This window comes from Hyperolius riggenbachi, chromosome 8 (genome assembly GCF_040937935.1).
Source record: "Hyperolius riggenbachi isolate aHypRig1 chromosome 8, aHypRig1.pri, whole genome shotgun sequence".
Taxonomy (NCBI): domain Eukaryota; kingdom Metazoa; phylum Chordata; class Amphibia; order Anura; family Hyperoliidae; genus Hyperolius; species Hyperolius riggenbachi.
This window is the reverse complement of record NC_090653.1, coordinates 154,752,666-154,774,877: the sequence shown is the minus strand read 5'-3', so window position 1 is coordinate 154,774,877 and position 22,212 is coordinate 154,752,666. Positions and strand designations below refer to the sequence as shown.

General features: G+C 43.5%; 2 long non-coding RNA genes across 2 annotated transcripts in view; one reads left to right on the top strand and one right to left on the bottom strand.

Annotated features, from left to right (window-relative positions):
- LOC137527138 (uncharacterized) overlaps window positions 1-22,212 on the top strand; it is a 127,816-nt gene that overhangs the window by 72,142 nt on the left and 33,462 nt on the right. The gene's annotated exons all lie outside the window — the stretch shown is intronic.
- LOC137527139 (uncharacterized) overlaps window positions 1-22,212 on the bottom strand; it is a 42,261-nt gene that overhangs the window by 10,012 nt on the left and 10,037 nt on the right. Inside the window, exon 2 of the long non-coding RNA XR_011023137.1 lies at window positions 2,270-2,467. This is a non-coding gene — a long non-coding RNA (uncharacterized lncRNA). The remainder of the gene's footprint in view (window positions 1-2,269; window positions 2,468-22,212) is intronic.

The window sequence follows — 22,212 nt, the reverse complement described above, 5'->3', positions numbered from 1 at the left end:
ATTCCTCCCCTAGTCACACAGCAGAGAAGGCAGCGCTTCTTACAAACCTATATTGGAATGACTAGCTGCATAAGTATGTAGAGTCTAATTTTAGGCATCCTGGCTCCCCTATAGTCAGCCTAGGGTTACCACATATTTTCAAATATAGGCAGAGTGTCTGAAAGATGAACATTCATTCTCTCATAAATCATCTTGTCTATACAGGACAGAATAGCATCACAGCTCAAGTCAGGTTTTCACCAGTAAGAGGCGATGTACACTTGGTAGAGGCTGCTATTTAAGTATTTATTGGGTTTTCATAACAGTGAAAAATATAAGGCTTACATTTCAAAGTTGTAATAAATCAGAAAGAGTTATTGCTTTAATTGCACACTAGATTATTTGATTTTGTGGTTCGCCTTTTATACCTACTTCACTGTTATCCATAGGATTGCTAAAGAGTTATAACTGTAAGTTAACAAGAGATAAAGCCTGTTTGTTGTACGGGGGTACTTCGGGAGGGGGAAGCCTCAGGGTCCCAATGAGGCTTCCCCCCCCCTCCCCTGTCACTGCTAGCAATTCAGCGCTGGCTCCCCCCAAGTGTCCTGCAATCCTGGCTCGACAAGCCTTGATATATTTACCTTCCCTGGCTCCAGTGGGGGTGGCTTAAGCATGGAGATAGGCGGAAATAGCCGATCTCTGTTGGGTCCGCTCTACTATGCAGGCGCTGGAGACTTGCACCTGCGCAGTAGAGCGACCCGACAGCGATCGGCTATTTCCGCGTATCTCTGAGCGGAGAGCCGATACTACGCCTGCGCTGGAGCCGGGAACGGAAAATATTTACATCCCAGCTGTTCGGAGGGGCACAGCGAGACCGCCGTGGGACACAGGAGGACAGGGGAAGCCACGATAGGATCCAGAGGCTTCTGCCACTCGAGGTGAGTACCCCAAGGGGAACTTTTTTTAGTTAAAGGTTTTCTTTAATACACACCTTAAATTCAAAACAGATGCAATCTATGCACTAAACCCTAAAGCTAGATAACATTGAATGCAAACTAATACACATGAAGAAGACTCACATTTTTGTACAACAGTAGGAGATGGCAGCGCTTCCAAATGCAGGCTGCACCCTGCACATCTATGCAGTAGGTCAAATCGGTTGCCGTCTGCATTTGGAAATGCTGCCATCTCCTCCTTTAGTACAAAAATGCGAGTCTACTTCTGGTTAGCTGCATTCATTTCTATCAATTTGCATTCAATGTTTTCTAGTTTTAGGGTTTAGTGCATAGTTTGTGTCTGTTTTGAATTCAAGGTGTGTATTTAAGTCTCTGGGGGGGGCGTTGCACACCTCTGTTGGTAGTCATTTCAGTTGCAGCCTGAATACAAGCGCTTACAATTCCTTCACCGTTTTTTAGAAAATGTGTAAACCATTTTATGGGTAGCTGCCCCAGGTTGACACCGTTTGTTAGAGGTTAGGTCTCTTCTGTGTGGGCCCCACAACACGGTAGAAGAGTCTAGTACTGAACAATCTGCGCGCAAACTGTTTATTGAAAGCTAACGTTCTCCATTTGTTGCATCTGTTTTGAATGCAAGTTGTGTAATCTGCTGGTCAAATTGGGTGCAGCCTGCATTTGGAAGAGCTGCTATCTACTCCTGTTAAATAATCCTAAAATTTGTATAGCACTTTTCTCCTGTTGGACTCAAAGCACTCAAGAGCTGCAGCCACTAAGAGGCTCAAGGGGCCACCCTACAGTGTTGGGAAGTCTTGCCCGAATAGTTCTTACTGAATAGTTACTAACCCTGGTTGCCTATGTCAAAGGCAGAGTCCTTATCCAGCCACTTCAGATCAATCTATTGTATTATGTCCCTTCTGTTAACTGCACTATTGCCAAGCCTGTCTCTACCAAAACCAATTCCAGGTGCAACACCCATCGCCCTTGGTTTATAAACTGATTCTGATCAAACAACAATTACATTGTAGAGCTGGGGAGCCTTAAAAGGGCACCTCAACCAGTTCTTTCTATCTTAAAAAAAAAACTATTGAGAACAACCTTCCATTTCGACCAATTACTATCTATAATATGTGGCTGAGCCTGCCAACACTCTCAATAATTATCATGTTAGAACAATAGACAAAATCATTAGAAAAATACAATTATTATTTAATATTATCTTATTCCATTGAGAGTTACTGATAGCTGCATTCTAATTTTTCCCAAGTGTCTCTAAAATGATTTTGTATAGCCTTTACGTATATACTATACTTTAATATAAATAGAATAAATAATACCTTCCTTAAACAGTTAGTTTTGCTCCTATAATTAATGGAAATCATTGAAGTCTTCACTGGAGATCTGTTTGTTGGCTTTTCAAAGCTCCAAATGTTGTTCGGTCAATTAGTAATGACGAAAGCCATGGAGAGAGACTGCTGAAAAGCCGCATTGAGAAGCGCCGTATGGACTTTTTTCTAAGGAACACAAATCATTTCCTAGAAATAGTGGGAGAAGATCAGCACTTACAGCACATCAATTATTCTTGAATAGGTCAGAAGAGGAGCAACAGAGTAAGTTATTTTTCTGCAGTAAGCTGGTAAAAGCAGTAATACTATTAAGCCTGTTTGATATTATCAAAGTGCACTTCAGCTTTCATGTTTAACCAGGTTTATGAGGAGGAAAATGCTCATTCACTGAGAACATGCGTGATCCATGTTTTAAAACTCCACTATGGTAAAAATAGTATTTGTTTCTATTACAGCAATATTTAACCATTTTCAGGGCTTGGATTCACTGAAAACATCATTTTTCACACTGAACGTAATTTCTAGTGTACATGAAAATCTCCTTTGTATGACACGTTTGTGCAAATACAAAAACATTCTATGAAAAAGTTCCGTCAGAGCTGTGTGTAATGTATACAGAAACATGCAGAGGTGCTCGTGTTATTTCAGGTCAGCCCACTGGCCCTATACCTGAGGAAATGAACATACATCTCGAGAAACGTTTGTTTTGTGCCAAAGAAAGTATTCAATTTATTTAATTTTGGTTGCTTGAGGTACCATAAATACTAATGGAATGGCTGAACCGTGCATAAGCTCCCCCCACACACCCTTTTGTTTTAAAATCTGGGTCAAATTCAGTGACCCTCTAATAGGCCAAGGTCCACTGTGTGCCCCTAGCCCTCTCATGCAGAGCGCACACTGGAAGTGCACTGAGAGGTCATAGCTACCTGTCCTAGATCCTGCTGCCACCTACTTGTCTCTCTGGCAGCTTCGTACTCTCTGCTAGAGTGCCAGACTCACTGCAATCGTATGACAATAAGACTGGAGCTCTAGTGGCAAGTTGTGTGTAGCCTTGCAGCTCACTGCTAGAGTTGCAGTCTCCAGTTACAGGTGGGCTGTAACTGGAGTGAGGACAGGTAGCTATGATCTCCCAGTATGCCCACAACACCTGCTCTCTGCATGGAGGGGCCTAGGGTTGGACTGGGACACAGGGCCCACCAAAGAAATTTCAACCTGGGGCCCACACATCCCATGATTGCGGTGAAAAAAAGGGCGTGACCATGCACCGGAAGGTGGGTGTGGTCATGATGTATTATGGACAGGGCCAAATGTACATGATCTTAGCAACATTGTAATTCAGAGACACTGCTGCCCAGCAAAACTTTTCATAGAGTCCCCTCCTTCAATATAAAGTAATGTCCTACTTTGCAGAGATTGCGACCGCATTGAGGCCCTTGGGCCAAAGGGGCCCCGAAGGGCCCTCCCTCAACTACAGTATTACCTCTTTATTGGTCCTTTGCTCATAATAATCACTTCTATAGATACTTTGAACAGTGGTACGCAGCAGCCAGACTCATCTACTCCTCCCACCGCTCTGTCTCCACAACTCCCCTACGCAAATCCCTTCATTGGCTTCCAATTCACTTCAGAATCAACTTCAAGATCCTATGTTTGGCATACAAATCCTTACACAAGTCCTGCCCAACCTACATCTCTGACCTGGTCAGCAGATATACACCTGGCCGCCCACTTCGCTCCTCCAACGACCTCCTCTTAACCACCCCACGCATCTCGCACTCCCATGCCAGACTGCAGGACTTCACTAGAGCTGCCCCTATCCTGTGGAACTCTCTCCCGCTGCCCATCAGGCTTGCTCCCACCTTCAACACCTTCAAAAAAGCACTCAAAACTCACTTCTTCAAGGAGGCCTACATCAACTCGACACTACCCTAATCCTTTCTGCCAATAACTTCTTGATGCACCCCCTCCTTTTGTGTCACCAGCCCCTCCCTCTAGATTGTAAGCCTTTGGCAGGGCCCTCTCCCCTTGTGTATCATACTTGACTGTGTGCACTTTACCCAGAATTTGGAACTGGTAATTTTTTACCACTACCATTCCAGTTTATGATCTGGCATTGTACTATTATCTGCATTGTGTTGTGTATCTTATTGCTATTACCTGTATTGTTGTATCTATGGTCCGTTACCTGTATTGTTCTGTCAACCCTGTTATCATTGTCTGTAAGCCTATTTATTGTACAGCGCTGCGTAATATGTTGGCGCTATATAAATCTAATAAATAATAATAATAATAATAAGTGGTAATCATTAACAAGCTATTTCCCATCCCCTTCTTGCACCTCTGACACTGTAGTTGCCATTGGCAGGTTTTGGTGCGTCGTATCAATTGTTATGTATAGAGTGCTTGGGGGGCCCCATTGTAAAATTTGCATCGAGGCCTACAGCTCCTTAGCTACGCCACTGCTCTCAGCATGAGTGATTACAGCACTGAGAAGAGAATTTTTGTGCTGCAGGCAGCAATTGGAGCTCTGTCAGACAAGGAAGTGGGGACCCACCAGAGACCTGGAGGGGGGCCCACCAAGGGAAAAAACTGTACTACTGTGGCCCAGTCCGACCCTGGAGGGGCCCCCCAAAGATATCACCTTCGGATATAGCTGAACACACACACACACACACCTTAAAAATTTGTAATAAAAAATTGGCTTATGCGCAGTGATATACATACTTGCTCTCTTCCTCTCCATTTTAATTATTTTAAAGGACAACTGAAGTGAGAAGAATATAGAGGCTGCCATATTTTTTTTCCTTTTAAACAATACAAGTTACATACATCACGCCCTGATGAAACGTCTTATGACGTGAAATGCATCCGTGGGAGGAGCCAACCGCCACGCCACGTGTATCCAGCATTCCCCACTGCCCATGCTGACCAAGCCAGCTGGCACCCGGTGACCGCCCACCCCCAAACGTTACTGGGTGTCTCATGCTGAGTCTGGGTGGAGTGTGAGTCTTGCAGCCATGCTGCCTGACTATGGACATTATATACAGGATCCACTATAGCGATGTATCTCACACAGAGGGGAATGAGGCCATCCTGAACCTCACTGAAGGAATACAAGAGCTGGATGCCGGTTGCCACAGTGATACAGACTGCAGTTACTTGGAAGGGAGAGAATACATCTAGTTGAACTGATCCAATTCATTCTGCTGGAATACTGCAAGTATATCCTCAATTGATGCATGCAAAGTATGTGATAACTGAAGAATGATGCCTGAATGACATTGCTTCACTAATACAGCTGCTAGCATAACATTGCACGCTCTCTAACCATTTAAAGCTTGAATACTGCAGTTTCTTGTTACCATCAAAGACTTATCCCCATTAGGGGGAGGCAGCTGCTGGGTGCATGGTGTGTGGTGCTGTGTGACAGTAGGGCAGACTGGGCTTGCGTGCATGGAGCATAAGAGTCCTTTTGACAGGCTCCATGCACACAAGCCTAGAACCATATGGTTTGGGGTATGTGGGGTGGCTCCTCGGTTTTAATGTACACTATTTTTCTGCGTAGAAATAGTTTTTAACTTCGTCTGTGTCATGGTTCTTAAAGGGACTTTGTAACAAAAATGTCATTGTGTTTTCTACCATCCTACAGGTTCCTAAACCTATTATAATGTGCTCTGGCTTACTGCAGCACTTTATACTATCACCATCTCTGTAATAAATCAGCTTATCTTTCCCCTGTCGGACTTGTCATCCTGTGTCTGGAAGGCTGCCAACTCTTCAGTGTGATCTGCTATGCATGCCCCCTCTATGCACACTCCCCTGTGTGTGTGTGTTATTTACATTAGCCAGCTTTTCTCTGCTCTCTTATCTTTTACAAGCTGGATAAATCCTCTGTTCACATACTGATGAGTCACATACTGCAGAATTACAGACAACCGGGCAGAGCTGTCTGCAAGAGTAAAGAAACAATCAGCTTGTAACTCTTCAGTGAGATGGAGGGGGAAAGAAACCGACAAATGATCTCTTTAGATTCAAAATTAAGGCTGTATACAGCCTGATTGTGTATGGATGTATTTTCTATGTGTGGACATACTGTACATCAACCTACTTCCTGTTTTGGTGGCCATTTTGTTTACAAACAAACTTTTTAAAACTGTTTTTGACTACTTTTAATGCGGCGGGGAGCGGCGAAATTGTGACAGAGGGTAATAGGAGATGTCCCCTAACACACTGGTATGTTTACTTTTGTGTGATTTTAACAATACAGATTCTCTTTAACCCTCCTGGCGGTTTGTCAAAATCCGCCAGGGGGCAGCAAAGCCATTTTTTGAAAAAATGTTTTCTTAATTTCATGTAGCGAGACTACATGATAGCCGTTCAAAGAACGGGATCTCCTGGGGGGCTTCCCCCGTCGCCATGGCGATGGGCGGGGTGATGTCACCGACGCCGTGACGTCAAAGGGGACTCCGATCCACCCCACAGCGCTGCCTGGCACTGATTGGCCAGGCAGCACACGGGGTCTGGGGGGGGGGCAACTGCGGCACGACGGTTAGCGGCGAATCGGCGGGTAGCGGCGGCGATCGGAATGCACACGCAGCTAGCAAAGTGCTAGCTGCGTGTAGCAAAAAGAAAATTATGCAAATCGGCCCAGCGGGGCCTGAGCGGTGCCTTCCGGCGGCATAGCCCGAGCTCAGCTTGGGCTTACCGCCAGGAAGGTTAAAGGTGTATACCTGTATTACTGATCGTGTAATAAAGATGCAAATTTAAACTGAGATGCGACGGGTGTATATGGCCACTTTTGCGTGAATTTTATAGTTATAGTCTCTACTGGCCACACCGACTCACCGGTTTATATTTACTTATACATATGCATAGAAGGTGCACGATCTGACTGCAGCGATAAGGCAAACCCTCCACTTTTTTCAAACAATACCAGTTGCCTGGCAGCCCTGCTGATCTCTCTGGCTGCAGTAGCGCTTGAAGAACTGAATAAAGGTGCCCAAAACACTTGCTCGATTTCCCGCCGATAGACAGCAGATTCGATCACTGTGATCGAATCTGCTGTGAAATTGATGCGCAAACGCTGACCGATTTCTGTCCGAAATTGATCGAGCCCGTCGATCTGTCCGCGCGGACAATTTCGCTTGATCGTCGGCGTGTCGGGAGTGTGTCGATAGCGGCGTTCGAATGTCCGACAACCAATGCTAGCAGTGATACATTACCTGTTCCACCGGTGCGTGTCCCCGCGGTCCCTTCTACGCGCTAGGCTCCGGCTAGCTTCACTTACTTCCTGTCGAGGGAAGTTTAAACAGTAGAGCGCCCTCTACTGTTTAACTTCCCCCGACATGAAGTAAAGTGAAGCTGGAGCCCAGAGCGGAGAAGAGACAGCGGAGACCAGGGGACTCGCGCCGGCCGGATCAGGTAATGTATGCAGGGGCGGCGGCAGCGGCAGCTCCACAGATTGTGAAACGATTTCATAGTGAAATCGATTCAAAATCTGTTTGCAGCGTAGGCAGCCAAAAGATTCCTCTTTGATCAGATTCGATCACAGAGGGATCTATCTGCTGGTCGATCTGGTGGCAATCGACCAGAGTATGGCTGCCTTTACACTAGAAACAAGCATATAGCTAATCTTGTCAGATCTGACAATAATGTCAGACACACCAGATCTGCATATGCTTGTTCAGGGTCTATTGCTGGGCATACACAGGAGTTGTGCAGCCTTATCAATTGAGCCTGATGGCTCGATTGATAATATCCGACAGGTCCGATGACCTGCCGGAAAGATTTCCTGCTCGATCCCTGCCGGACGAGCGGGGATCGATCTACGCGCACAAGCGGGGACGCGGCGGGGGTCGATCCGGCGGCTAATCGGCCGCAGGATCGGCCCGTGTATGCCCAGCATATGGCTAAAAGTATAAGAGGTAGAGGATCAGCAGGATAGCCAGGCAACTGGTATTGCTTGAAAGGAAATAAGAATGGCAGTCTCCATATCTCTCTAACTTCAGTTGTCCTTTAATTCATTTAGAAACACACCTACACACATACACCTACACACACACACCTACACACCTCTTGCCCTGTGCCTTTTAGCATTAATGTATAGAGACGCTTACAATCCAAAGTTCCTATCATGATTCCACTCTTGCACTAATATACAAGATGCTTGCATGCAATCTCCATACTAGTAAACAGATGCATTGGGTGAATGACAAGAGAGAGAATAGGTGGAGTGAATGAAGATAGCTGAAGTTAATGTACACACTACATTTCTGTTACCTTCCTTTTTGTCAAACGACCGTTAGCACAAGTTTTGGGAATGTGCAGAATCTGCTGATAGGGGTTGGTGAACAAGCAGGAAACGTCTTGCAGTATGGAGTACAAAAATGGGCAATGCCACTCATTTATTGCTTGTCACTTGCAAATAATGGCATGGTGAAGTTGTAGACATGCTAGATTCCGCATTCTATGTCCCTACAGTGCCTCTTTAAGATCTTTGCTTTGGATGTCAGAAAACCTTGTTCTGCCACATGTACAATTCTGTTTTCTTCAAAAAGAATCCGCAAAGTAAAATGAAACTATGCAAACTGTTTCAGGGGCTTGTTATGAGTGTGTAAAATACAGCTGCAATTGTGTATAATAATAATCACATCCAGGGATACTGGGGGAGAACAATAATGTTCGGACAGTAGATGGGGTGTTAAAGGGATCCCTTGACTTTTTTCACACTTCTTAGATTCGGCTCAATTTTTAGTTTTGTTGTATTAGATATTTTAGCTTAGTTTAGTCTGCACTCCTCATTTCAGAACAATGAAACCCAGAGGTAGTACTGTACTGATAGATCCAATCAGATTTTGAAGGATATCCATTTAGAATAGGAGGATACAGTATAATGCTGTATACAAAGTGCAAAGTTTAAATACATAACCAATCCCTTAAAGGGACCCTGAGCAGTAACATAAATTAAAAGATTTCACTTACCTGGGGCTTCCTCCAGCCCACCGTAGGCTGCGGGGTCCCCCGGCGTCGTCCTGGCTCCTCTCCGTGTCCTGCCGTCGGCTCCCGTTACCGGCGACACCTGGGGCCAGGTGTCGGGCGACTCTTCCTGGATCCTGACGCTCATCATCATCACGGCGGCCGGCGTGACAGTCCTGCGCATGCGCGGTTTAGAGTTAGAAAAACACATATGTGCAGGCCTATCACGCCGGCCGCTGTGATGACGCGTAGCAGCCAGAGTGACGACGAGCATCAGGATCCAGGAAGAGTCGGTCCGACACCCGACTGGGTTGTCGCTGGTAAGGGGAGCCGAAGGCGGGACGCTGGAGGAAGCCTCAGGTAAGTAAAATCTTTTAATGTATGTTACTGCTCAGGGTCTCATTAACATCACCAAACATCACCCCATGCAAATAAATGATCCATTAATTACCTAGTAGTGTAACTTATGAATTTGATAAGTCTGTATCTTTAAAGACTTTTGTTAAATTAAATATAAAACTCATAAAGCTGTCCCTGTAATTAGCTCAACGGTGACCCTTGAAAGAAATGTTTATTTATTGGTGGGAAGGAATATATTTATTTACTAGCTGAAACCTAGAGAGTTGCCCAGAACTCACTGTAGCAATTCGGTCCCCAAATGCTACAGGCAACAGTTGTTATATATGTGTTGCCACTTAACGGAATGTACAGCCACTGTGCTACATTGCTATGGATAATTCCATGACTTAGGGGTCATACTTGGGTGAATCACATGCAGTTTTACTGCATGCAGAAACGCTCCATGTTGTGCCAGCACATGTTACAACGGGCTGGCTCACATGAGTGCAGTTCCTGCATGCAGAAAAATATTTGCTGCATGCATTACTTTTTCACACTTGACATGTGATTCCCTCTGCAGACAGTTAGCTGTTGTCTGCTGACTGTAATCCGATGCGTGTGGAAAATGCACACTAAAAACAAAAATCAACCGTGGAAAACCACAGCCATTTTTTTGTGGATCCCAGTGTGTAATCTTATTAACTCTAGTAATCCTTAGTTATAATGTAGAAAGTATATATGATCCTTTATCCTGAATATTCAAGAATTTATCAGTCATACGGTTAGTTAAGCCAATGGTATCTAAAAACCTTACTACCCTATCCATGGTTTTCTGAAGTATAAGGGCAATTAAATTAGTGACTTGACATCTACAGGGTTTATACTAAATTGAGATCCTTTGCAATGGAGTTTACAGTTAACTAGTGATTAGTCAGGGATGGTTTATTGTAAGTGTATGAGATTGATTTCCCTGCGTGAACCAAGAAAACTTCGCAGCTGGCACAATGCTGCAGAGAATTCTAATCCCCGATCCTTCAGGAAATGCAATGTAGTTGTATGTAGCTTGTGATGTCTATTATTGACCACATAATAAATCATTTATTTATTTGATATGCAGATTATAATATACACAAAGACATATCAAGGGCACTTGAATACATTCTTATCTTCAAAACTGGATATAGAAATTCCTTCTTGTATTAGTAGTAGCAGTAGGGTATTGTACCGTGTTAGCCATCAGTAAAAGCAAGAAGTTTTAAATCAGGATGATACTATTTATTGGCTAACTAAAAATGAATAAAAATAAGCAAGCTTTCGGCCTTGCAGCCTTCGTCGGGCTTATATCCTGTTAGTTTGCAGGCTGGTGGTACAGACAGCTTACAGCTTATATACATGCAACATCAAGAGGGAAAACAGATATTTTTTTCAAGCATAAATACATGTCATTAAGATGCCTTAATTCAAACAGACCATCTGAATGTGGTTAGAGGTTATTAGCTAAGATAACGATCCTTGTTTACGCCATGCTCACAGACCTGGGATTAGGATTGACCCAGAGGCATCGTAAATTCTTAGTTCACAAGTTCAGCTAGAATGGCTGAGAAAGTTTAAATATCATCAGTCTCATACCAATATAAAAAAATGTTGTCCTTATTCAAACCGTTCTGCACAGCTTTGAACCAATTTATACATTTTGTTTCTGCTATTAATCAATCATTTGACGTTTTGAAGCCAGGTTGCAGAGGTTATATGTTGGCGATGCTTATTTATTGTACTTCAAGGAGGAACAAGTATTGAAGTGAATTCATTAAAAGAAAAAACACCAAATGGTCAAACATAAGTGTTAAGCTTGGGGGTGTAATCTCCACAGTCAGCATACAACACATAAGCTGACGTGAAGGAGGTACACACACCAGCACAAGGGATCAGGATATCCCCAGTTTAGTGGAGGAGAGGACTGACTCCAATAGGAGATTGTGGTGCACAGAGCCGGTGCAGATCTGAACAGCCACAAACACTTTCGTAATAACGTCTCAGCGCAAAGTAGCGCTGAGCGCATAAACCAGGACTGAGGAGATCAGGACAGGTAGACAGAATGAACGCTTGCTAGCTAGTGATTACTTAGCGACAGCAAGCGTCCAAGACCAGACAGACTGGAATGAGGCAGCCAATGCGTTGCGGCGATGGCGTGCCTCACAAAGACAGGACAGGAGAGACAGGAATAGCAGGATCGAGATAGATGAACGTAACACAGATAAATATACAATAAGTATGTTTTCCTAGCGTATTACAATTACAGCTATCAATGAAACTATTCGTAACGTCTGACTAACATATGTATATATTGGCAATGAACCGATATATGACATAAGCAGGAACTCTGACTAAGACTGAAGTAATACAGGGAACAGGACTCAGAAGGATTCGCTATCTCTTCGCAGAGATTAACGCAATCCACAAACAGGACCAGGAACAGGATAACTAGCTCAGCACGGGTGTTCACGATACGCGCAAACTACCAAAACGTGCTGGAAAACTGACTAACTGAACACAGGAAATAAACAGTTCGTGTACGTATATATCAGCGACACTGATATATTAACGTAACACGAATACAAGGAAAATAACAAAATGCGCAAGTATGCGTATATATTGGCGATGAACCAATATATGACACAAGACAAGCAAGTAGCAACTTCTAGAACAAGAGCAGAACTAGGAGGACTCGCTGACCCCTTCGCAGGAGTCAGCGCAGTCCACACAGACCAGGAACGAGGTGGGGCACGAGCAGAGTAACAGATAGAGTCTGAAACTATGATAGCCCATGAGGCATTGCAGGAAGCAGTTCTTTATACTGAGGTCATCCAATGGGAGCAGACCTGCAGATTCCCACACAAGTGAATGGTAATTAATCACAGGCTGATAGCAGGAAAAGGCAGACAATGATATGCAGCCTGCAGGAAAGGGACCGCCCCTCCACTGCAGCAGACAATGTTTGTTTACACAAAAGCATATTAAACTGTCATAAACTTCAGAGCGACTGCAGATGGAATCAGCAACTAGTTTAAGTGCAAACCAAACTATGCAAGCAAATGCATGTAATGACATTAGAACTGCTTGGTTTGCAATACCAGTGCAGTCAGCAGTAAACGCTGCAGAAGCGATCATAACAGTACCCCCTCCCTTAAACGCGGCCTCTGGACGCCTATGAAAACTGACATATTTCTCCTGAACCACCCAAACCAAAAAATCAGAAGTGGGAAATCCAGCAAACTGATCTGACTGAAAATTCATGAAGGTCGGATCCGTCCGACAAAACCAAATTCCCGAATCAGTCTCACCAAAACTAGACCAATTGGAACCAGAACCTACCGAACCATGCCCGTCAGCACTACAAGCCTCAGTGTGACACCCATCAGAACCACGACTTCCAGAAAACAACCCCAAAAAACTCTCTGCGCGATACCCACCGCCTTCCAAGGACTGTCCAAAAACGCCAAAGCCTTTGCAATGCCCACCGGAACTGTCCCTACCAACACAAAACCCACCGTTGAACCAGTCCAAGGTACCAGGACAAGTTTCCTCAGAGATCTCCCAGAACACTTGGAAGCTCCAAAGAGATCCCCACAGGTCAGAACGCCCCTTAGGCTCACATGGAGAACTATCAAGAACCCCTATGGAACCCAGGGCGACTCCAGAGTCAGGGTCACAAGGACAAACATCAAGATCAGGGCTTTTAGGGACCAGAACCATCTCCGGGCATGCAGGCCAACCGGCAACATCAGAACATGTCTCCACTAGGGAAGCACGTGAGCACGCCAACACAGACACATCTGGGCAGTCTGGCATACGAAGCACATCTGGGCACACCGGCACAAGAGAAACCTCTGGGCATGTCAAGGAACTGCGAACCTCAAAGTCAGTCAAGACAGGACCGAAACCAGAACTGGGCAAAAAAAATTCATCATGACTAGACTTCATAGTTACTGGATTCTCACTAAAAACTGCAGGATCAGACTTAGATGTCGCTGATTCCAGCAGGGTTATTAACAAATCATGTTCAGGGGCATTTACAAGACAGGGCAAATCTTCTGATGTATGCACTGAACTAGACAGGGTTCCCAAAGCTTCTTCTGGACTAGACAGAGACTCATCAAATACACTGGACTGGAGCTCATGAAGGGCTGCAAAACAAGTCAATATTGCAGCAATCCCTACTGAACTAGGCAAAACTGAGTAACTCACTGGACAGGAAGGGGGCTCTGGAACTTCTGCCACACCGGCCAGAGAACCAGAATTTTCCAGGATACAGGGCTGAGTTTCAGAAACACTCATTAACCCGGACTGAAATTCTGAGATTTCTATTATTTTTTCCAGCGAGTCAGAATTATCCATGTTACAGGGCAAGACTTTTGAAACATTCAGAGGACAGGGCTGGAGTTCCTCGGCTGTTACAACACTGGAGAGGGACTCAACAACATTGGTTAAATCAGACTGTGTACAGGGCAAGGTATCTAACACACTTGCTGACGAGGACAATATTTCAATGGCTTCTGCTTCGCTGGGCAGAAATTCATCAAGTTTTATTAGAGCAGACTGTAATTCCAAAACAGCTGCTAGACAAGTGAATATTACTGCAACACCAACTGAGGTAAGCAGTGCTTCAGCCTCCTCTGCTAAAGGGTTTAAAGTATCCAAAGTACTGGGTGAAGCATAAGACTCTGCGACCACAGCTTCACTGGACAGGATCACTGAACAGTCCATATTGCAGGGCAAAACCATGGAAGCACCTGCTGGACAGCATAATGATTCTGTGACCTGAGTTTCATTGGAGAGATCTACTGCACAATTCATGGTACAGGGCAAATTTATTGGAAAATTTTCTGAACAAGGTAATAATTCTGCGATTTCAGGTTCACATAGCAGATGCTCTGAGCTATTCACGAAACTAGAGCGAGGTGTAGAAACAGGAAGATCAAGACACAATGTTTGCGCATCTGAATCACCATTCATTTGTAAAATTGGAAAATTCAGATGCTGGGGTTCTGAGTTTACTAGACAGGATTGCTGGGACTCGGAAACTGATGTAGTGCATCTATTGGCATCTGCTGGATCAGACAGGAGTTGAACTTTATTAACACAGGTAATTTCTGCAGAAGTGTTTGCAGAGACAGGCAAGATTTTTCTGGTGTCTGTTTCACTAAACAAAGAGTCATGAGTACTGGCTAGGCTGGACTCGAAAGTCAGCAGGACCTCTGGGTCCTCTGCTGAGAAATTTGTGCAGGGCAAGATTAAGGAAGTATTAGTAATTTCTGTCTTACTGGGAAGTAACACTGAGTTATCCATGGTACAGGGTGGAATTACAGGAACTTCAATTTCACACAAAAGGAGCTCAGAATCACTCGCTGAATCAGCCAAAGGTGCTGAAGCAGGCGAGTCCTCAGGAACTGAGGAAGTGGAACAATCTCCACTTGACAGTGTGTCTTCCCTGGTATCAACTGATTGAATTGCATAAAAATCGTCCAGAATCATTCTCCACACATCGATCAATGGAGCCACAAAGTCATACCCACACACACCAGTTTTTATTAGGTTATAAGCAGACTTAATGCATGCATTCAATACTAATTCACTTTTTGCACTGTAAAACTGACAAAATGAACTTGCATCTTTCTTCCATTCATAGACCAGAGCTTCCATCTCTCCTTTCTCAAATGGAGGATCCCATGCATATTTAACAGCTGAGCATTCCGGCTGATCATAGTTTGCAAATGTGTTAGTGGCAGAAACATACATTGGGTTATTTAGCAGGTGATTGGCCGATTTCTTATTCCTAAGGATCTCCAATACCTGTAGCAAGTATTGAACTGTAGTGTATGCAAATTTCCCTTGCTGCACGAATAAATTGATCTGTTCAATACTCTGTAATATATCTTCATAATCATATTCAGATAATTCATTTAAACAAGAACCTTTATTTTCCCTGGCTAGCAATGAAAGTTCATTAGTAGTTTCATAGGTCCATTTGACTCCCCTGAATGGTGACTGAATTTCATTATCTGCTAATGGTGGAGTCTCGTTACAGATCTGATGCGCAGTCGCCAAGGGCAACGACTCCGCTGATTGTAACGCTTTTCTTTTGGAGCGTTTACGTTTGGCTTTAGACCCTGCTGCCTTAGCAGAAGAAAAGTTATCAGAACAATTATCTGCTTGCTGATTATTTTTGTAGGCAGTAGAAGGAGCAGCTGATTGACAAGCTGCCAGGAGCTTATCAAAAGGGCTAGGCAAATCGGTTTTGCGCAGCCAGTTATGGATCACAAACGCTAGAAATTCCAGTGGTCTTTCTTTTAAATTGGTATGATCCAAGACATCGTAGGCCCACTGAAACAATCTTCCCTTAAATAAAACATAAACTAGCTGGGGGGCCCACGTTGAAACAGGAGTAGCCTGGAGCTCAGGATTGGCCAGGAACCTGGCACATTCAGAAAAAAACTCATTTTCTGTTTCAGAATTGAGCTTCTCAAATTTCTTAAAGGAACAGGAACCATAACAAACAGTGTCATTTTTGCTGGGAACCCCCCCCCACAATGGGGATTGGTAATGGGGCTATCATAATGTTAAGCTTGGGGGTGTAATCTCCACAGTCAGCATACAACACATAAGCTGACGTGAAGGAGGTACACACACCAGCACAAGGGATCAGGATATCCCCAGTTTAGTGGAGGAGAGGACTGACTCCAATAGGAGATTGTGGTGCACAGAGCCGGTGCAGATCTGAACAGCCACAAACACTTTCGTAATAACGTCTCAGCGCAAAGTAGCGCTGAGCGCATAAACCAGGACTGAGGAGATCAGGACAGGTAGACAGAATGAACGCTTGCTAGCTAGTGATTACTTAGCGACAGCAAGCGTCCAAGACCAGACAGACTGGAATGAGGCAGCCAATGCGTTGCGGCGATGGCGTGCCTCACAAAGACAGGACAGGAGAGACAGGAATAGCAGGATCGAGATAGATGAACGTAACACAGATAAATATACAATAAGTATGTTTTCCTAGCGTATTACAATTACAGCTATCAATGAAACTATTCGTAACGTCTGACTAACATATGTATATATTGGCAATGAACCGATATATGACATAAGCAGGAACTCTGACTAAGACTGAAGTAATACAGGGAACAGGACTCAGAAGGATTCGCTATCTCTTCGCAGAGATTAACGCAATCCACAAACAGGACCAGGAACAGGATAACTAGCTCAGCACGGGTGTTCACGATACGCGCAAACTACCAAAACGTGCTGGAAAACTGACTAACTGAACACAGGAAATAAACAGTTCGTGTACGTATATATCAGCGACACTGATATATTAACGTAACACGAATACAAGGAAAATAACAAAATGCGCAAGTATGCGTATATATTGGCGATGAACCAATATATGACACAAGACAAGCAAGTAGCAACTTCTAGAACAAGAGCAGAACTAGGAGGACTCGCTGACCCCTTCGCAGGAGTCAGCGCAGTCCACACAGACCAGGAACGAGGTGGGGCACGAGCAGAGTAACAGATAGAGTCTGAAACTATGATAGCCCATGAGGCATTGCAGGAAGCAGTTCTTTATACTGAGGTCATCCAATGGGAGCAGACCTGCAGATTCCCACACAAGTGAATGGTAATTAATCACAGGCTGATAGCAGGAAAAGGCAGACAATGATATGCAGCCTGCAGGAAAGGGACCGCCCCTCCACTGCAGCAGACAATGTTTGTTTACACAAAAGCATATTAAACTGTCATAAACTTCAGAGCGACTGCAGATGGAATCAGCAACTAGTTTAAGTGCAAACCAAACTATGCAAGCAAATGCATGTAATGACATTAGAACTGCTTGGTTTGCAATACCAGTGCAGTCAGCAGTAAACGCTGCAGAAGCGATCATAACAATAAGCTAGGACATTATGTTCTACTAGTTGACCTAAGCCTGTTTTTTAACGGGCTTTAGGTCTGTCACTGCCGCCATATGTCAGCGCGCATGCGCGCACACCCGCCGGCACCCTAGCCTTGTCCTGCTCCTGTCCCAACGGCTGTCTGTGCAGCACATGCGCAGTAGCGCTAACGCATAGAAACGCGGACAAAGGGACAGGATGACGCAGGGACAGTTAGGTTTTATTATATAGGATGAAAAAATGAAAGCGATTTTAGATGATAAATGAGATCTTTGAAAAGCAATGGCCCCCACTATATGAGAATTATCATATGTTCTCCCCGCCTTTCCTGTCATAAGAATTCCTTTGGAAATCGAGCTAATCCCTGTCTGACTCATGCTAATGGAGGAACTGAATAAATTAGCAAAGCCTTGGAAATAGACCTTTTACCACCTTGAATTTAATGCTTCAAGCAACCCCCCTCCTTTCTCTCTTTCTCCTTTTTCTTCCTATCTCTTTTTCGGCCACCCCTACATGGAAACCTTTATTTCTCATGAGTCTATTTTGGCTCAGTTAGGTGATTACCTTATGTTCATATCCAGTTTCATTCCCTTGTCCAACCATTACAGATCTTATCGCCATATAAGTGCCTTTCCTATACTAGGGCCTCTCAAACACACTCTTTCCTTCCATGGACCCACATAGTGGTTGGCTGATGCCGAATCCTGGAGTGAAGATTTATGAAGTCTATTGAGTCTCCGTTCTGCCCCTTGCCTCACCTACTGCTTTACATGACATCACCCCTACTAGGATTGTATGCGCTCTCGCTGAACTACTCTAAGGCTGCCCTATGAGCTGTTATGTTTCACCAGAAACTGTTACTTGCATAGACCCTATGATATTTTGAGATGTTTACAAACATTTATTGGATCCCTTTTGGGACGGTTTATGATTCTTTTGCTTGTTTGTAACCCATCATGTAATGTTTTTGTTTTTTTCATACCTGAAATTTCAATAAAAATTGACAATAAAAGAAAAACACCAAATGGAATAGTCTATTAAGAATACACTCAACAAATTTTAGTTTGGACGCGATCCTGAAGTTGGAAATCTTCTCAAACAATTGCTTTATTTAATATTTGGTGATACAGCATAGCAATACAGTACCAGGGGCTGGCTTGCTATGCTGCATCACCGCATACAGAGAGTTTTGGAGAAGTTTTTCCACTTCAGGGTGAAGACCCAACTTGAGGCGTGATGGGAGTGCGGCTGGAGGCGTGATGGGAGTGCGGCTGGAGGCGTGATGGGGGTGCGGCTGGAAGCGTGATGGGGGTTTGGCTGGAGCTGTGATGGGGGTGCAGCTGGAGGCGTGATGGTGGTGCGGCTGGCGGCTTGATGGGTGTGCGGCTGGCGGCGTGATGAGAGTGTGGCTGGCGGCGTGATGAGTGCGGCTGGCGGCGTGATAAGAGTGCGGCTGGCGGCGTGATGAGAGTGCGGCTGGTGGCTGGGCAAATGTATTTGAGCTAAAAAGTGCTTTTTTTTCCTTATCTAAGAAATTTGGATGGTATACAATTTTGATAACTATTTCATGAATCTATAAAACTGTATTTTTTATATTTTATATGGATGTTTTATAGTAAATAAGCCATATACTTGTCCCAGAATACAATACTAGATTGAGAGAGCGCACCGGTATCTCTATCTGCTCTTTTTTGTCCTTAGAGGTTCACAAAGCATTTTAAAAGGGGCTTGTATGCCTTCCTTGTTAGGGCAACCACCACTGTAATTATTGGGTATAGTATGGTGGTATGGTTTTCATTTATCTGGATGAAAATACAGAGAGGCTCAGTATGTTTACTAGTTGAACTCTGAGGAGTTTCACCCCTTAACCACTTTGCATCCAGACCTGGTTTCCTCCTTATGGACCAGAGCAGTTTTGACATCTTAGCTATGTCCCTATTTAATCAGCAATAACGTTATTCCTACTTATGACACCTAATTTAAATATATATATTTTTTTGCAATACTAACTAGGCTTTCATTGTATGGCATTTTTTTCCCTCGAACAATTTTGTCTTCTATGCATTTTAACCTCCTTGGCGGTAACCCCGTGTGTGACACGGGGTAAGCCGCCGGAGGGTGCCGCTCAGGCCCTGCTGGGCCGATTTTCATAATTTTTGTTTTGCTGGACGCAGCTAGCACTTTGCTAGCTGCGCCAGCACTCTGATCGCCGCCGGCCCCTGCCCGATCGCCGCTATCTGCTGCGGCGCGGGCCCCCCTCCCCCTCCAGACCCCAGCGCTGCCTGGCCAATCAGTGCCAGGCAGCGCCGAGGGGTGGCCCGGGACTCCCAATGACGTCCCGACGTCAGTGACGTCGGTGACGTCATCCCGCCCCGTCGCCATGGCGACGGGGGAAGCCCTCCAGGAAATCCCGTTCTATGAACGGGATTTCCTGATCGGAGATCGCCGAAGGCGATCGAAGCGGGCGGGGGGATGCCGCTCAGCAGCGGCTATCATGTAGCGAGCCCTCGGCTCGCTACATGATTAAAAAAAAAAAAAAATTTTTAAAAACTGCTGCGCTCCCTCCTGGCGGTATTTTTCATACCGCCAAGGAGGTTAATAGGAAAAAAAATAGAAAAAAACCATTATTTCTCAGTTTTACCAATTCCAGTTTAAAAATAAAAAGCGCTATCGTGGATAAAGAAAAAACAATTTTTTTTAACTATTTCTACTGTTTATCACAAAACTTATCACAATTTATGGTGAAGATATTTGATTCTGAAATAATGCTACAGAGTGTATTTTGCACTATGAAGTACGAAAATAAAAGTATTTTTAATGGTAAAAATCAGTCTGATTGGCTCAGGGAACATATAGTCCCTTTCACCAATTAGTGCGGCAGTAGATAGTGCTGGAGGTGTGCAAAGGAGCAAGCCCAATCATGCACAGCTGTGCTTCAGCTACATGACTTATATCTACATCCTCGTGGCTTAGATGAGGTCACAGAGGATGTAGATATACTGTAGCGGTAGAAAAAGTGGTTAAGTACTAGAGCAATTTTCACCTTTTTCAGTGCTCCTCCCTTTCATTCACCAATAACGTGCTTATCACAACAAAATGTTCTAGATCTTGTTGTTTTTTTTCACCACCAATTAGGCTTTCTTTGGGTGGTATGTTAGTCTACAAATTATTTTGTTCTAAATGAGTTTTAACAGGACTAATAATAAAAAAATGAAAATAAAAAAACATTTTTTCCTCAGTTTTCAGCCTTTATAGTTTTAACCACTTCACAACTGAGGGGTTTTACCCCTTCAGCATCCAAGCAATTTTCACCTTTCAGCTCCTTCTATTCATTTGCCAATAACTTTATCTCTACTTATCAGAATGAAATGTGTTAAATGTTTTTTTTTTTATCACTAATTAGGCTTACTTTGGGTGGTACATTATGCCAAGAATTATTTTATTCTAAATGTTTTTTAATGGAAAAATAAGAAAAAATTGGAAAAAAATCCTTATTTTTCAGTTTTCGGCCATTATAATTTTTAAATAATGCATGCTACCGTAATATGTGCCCATTTGTACTGGTTATTACACCATTTAAATGATGTCCCTATCACAATGTCTGGCGCCAATATTTTATTAGCTAATAAAGATGCATTTTTTTTCAGTTTTGCATCCATCATTAATAAAAAGCCCATAATTTATAAAGTAACAGTATTATACCATCTTGACATACATATTAAAAAAGTTCAGTCCCTAAGAAAACTATTTATGCATTTTTTATAATTGTAAATTTATTTCATTGTATTTTTTTACAAAAAAAATAAATGTTGGTAACTATTGGGGAGTGTGGGAGGTAAGGGGATAATTTAAAATGTAAAAACAGGTCTTTGCATTTAAAAAAAATACTTTTAGATGTAGTTTTACTATGGGGCCACAAGATGGCCTCAGTCTTTTTTTTTATACGTCCTGTAAGCAAAATATGTATGCTTACAGGAAGTGTACTGAAGATGGGAAACTTTTAATTATTAGAATGATCGTGCAGCTTCTCATAAACGGCGCCGATAATTGCTACGGGGACTTAGATCAATGATTAGGAATTGCTTTCCCATACATTGATCTCCTGGCGGGCAGATGGCAACATGAACGAGCGCACAAATAAGCGGGAGTACGTACAGCAGTGGTAGCAGCGGGAGTACGTATATTTACTCCCCTGGGCGGTTAGACGAAGTCTGCAGGGAAGTAGATATACTGTACTGAAGCTGTGAAGTGGTTAAAATAATACATGCTGCTGTAATTAATTCCCACATATTGTATTTGCTCATTAGTCCCGGTTATTAAACCATTTAAATTATGTCCCTATCACAATGTATGGCAACAATATTTTATTTGGAAATAAAGATTTATTTTTTCAGTTTTGTGTCCATCACTAATTACAAGCCCTTATTTGCAAATATTGCAGTAATATACCCTTCGTATAGAGTCCCTAAGGTAACTATGTATGTTTTTTTTTTAAATGTAATTTTTTAATATATGCAAATGTTTTATTCTGGTCACTGTGGGGGAGGTAAGAGGTTAATTTTAATGGCAGATGTATGACATTTTTATTTAAAAAAAAAGTGTATGTAGGTGCCACAAGACGTCCTCACACTTTATCTTCCTGTGCGTACTGTTAGTATGTTAACTGGAAGC